This window comes from Cornus florida, unplaced genomic scaffold, assembly GCF_030987335.1.
Source record: "Cornus florida cultivar Cherokee Brave unplaced genomic scaffold, ASM3098733v1 CherokeeBrave_3.0.0_Hap2_Chr07, whole genome shotgun sequence".
NCBI classification, from domain to species: domain Eukaryota; kingdom Viridiplantae; phylum Streptophyta; class Magnoliopsida; order Cornales; family Cornaceae; genus Cornus; species Cornus florida.
The window spans coordinates 41,272,101-41,273,664 of record NW_026775577.1 but is presented as its reverse complement, the minus strand read 5'-3'; the positions used below and the strand labels follow the sequence as shown (position 1 = coordinate 41,273,664).

The 1,564-nt window shown below is 39.4% G+C and overlaps 1 pseudogene; it reads left to right on the top strand.

The window, feature by feature from the left end:
• The first annotated feature begins 1,057 nt into the window (after positions 1–1,057).
• On the top strand, positions 1,058–1,156 carry LOC132267771 (small nucleolar RNA R71; annotated as a pseudogene).
• Positions 1,157–1,564: the final 408 nt, after the last annotated feature.

Here is a 1,564-nt window from a genome sequence, read left to right as displayed (position 1 = left end):
TGCACATGTAATGAAGGAGGAATATGATATGAAACAGGACGGGTGTCAACTTGTGGTTGCACCGGTTCACTCTCTTCATTGGACATACCCACTTGGTTGTCCACAATCTTTCCACTTCTCAAGGTAGTCACCGCATTGACATGCTCTATTGTGTGACCTTCCGATGAGGAATGAGTCTTCATAACACATTGTTGCTTTTATGGGGCATTCAAAGACATTTTTCTCTTCTCTCTTGCATTCAAAGTACTAGCTATTTGCCCTACTTGGGTTTCTACCTTAGCAATGGATTGAGAGTAAGAATGAAGCAATTGTGTGTTTGCCTCCAAAGTGCCCAAAGTGGTTAAAACTTTCTCTTCAAAAGCGGGACTTCTACATTTCCTTGGGAATATGATGGTTGATTAGGAAAATGAGACTTTGAAAATTGGTTTCCTTGTGATTGATATGATGATCTAAGAACTTGGGAACCTTGGCCTTGTAGTGGAGGTGGAATGTATTTTCCTTGAAAACTACCTTGGGAAGGATTTGAGCCCTCCCCTTGGTTTTTCTAAGAGAAATTCAGGTGATTCCTCCAACTAGGATTGTAATGATTTCCATAAGGTTTTTCCCTTGATTAACAAAAACAACATTTGCTTGTTCATGATGCTCACTTTGCACATGTCCATGGGGACAATTGGAAGTAGAATGTAAAACATTTGAACAAGTCATATATGTCTCATTAGATACATGATGAGAATGGTTATGGAAGGAAGATACTTGATTCGCCGAGTTTTGGTTGATCAAAAATTGATCAAACCTTTGAGATAATGATTTCATCTCGGCGGCAATTTCATTGGAGTGATCGACTTGATGTAAGCCAACACTCTTCCTACCACTAGAATTTCTACCATTCTTCAAAGATAAAGTACGATACAAAGAATTTTCACTCATGCTCTCATAAAGACACCACACGTCATCCTCATGCCTATCAATGTAAGAGCCACCCATGGAAGCATCAACCATGCCTTTGTAATTGTACGATAAGCTCTCAAAGAAATATTGAACTAATTGCCATTTGGGCATGTCATGATGTGGACACTTCCTAATCAATTCATTAAAGCGTTCCCATGCCTCATGAAATGTTTCTCCATCCCCATGTGAAAATTCTCAAATTGAGGTTCTCATAGCATTGGTCCTAGAAACCAGATAGTACTTCTTCAAGAACTCTTGTTGCATTTCCGCCCAATAAGTTATTGAAAAAGGCCTAAGATTGTTAAACCAATATTTTGCCTTGTCTTTAAGGGTGAATGGAAAAAGTTTAAGCCTTAAGACCTCTTCCGGCATGTCCGTATATTTTACGGTGGAACATACTTCAAGAAACTCATCCAAATGCTTAAGGTTCTTCACTTGGAAGTCCATGATAATTAGGAAGCATTTGAATGGTTTGTGGCTTGATTTCATAGTGATGTGCTCTAAATGGTGGCAATTGAGTACATGTGGGTGCATTATATTCATTAGGCACATAGTGATCTCTTAAAGCAAGGGGAGGATTAGCAATTGGGGGTGCAACATGGGCACCTTGGTTGCC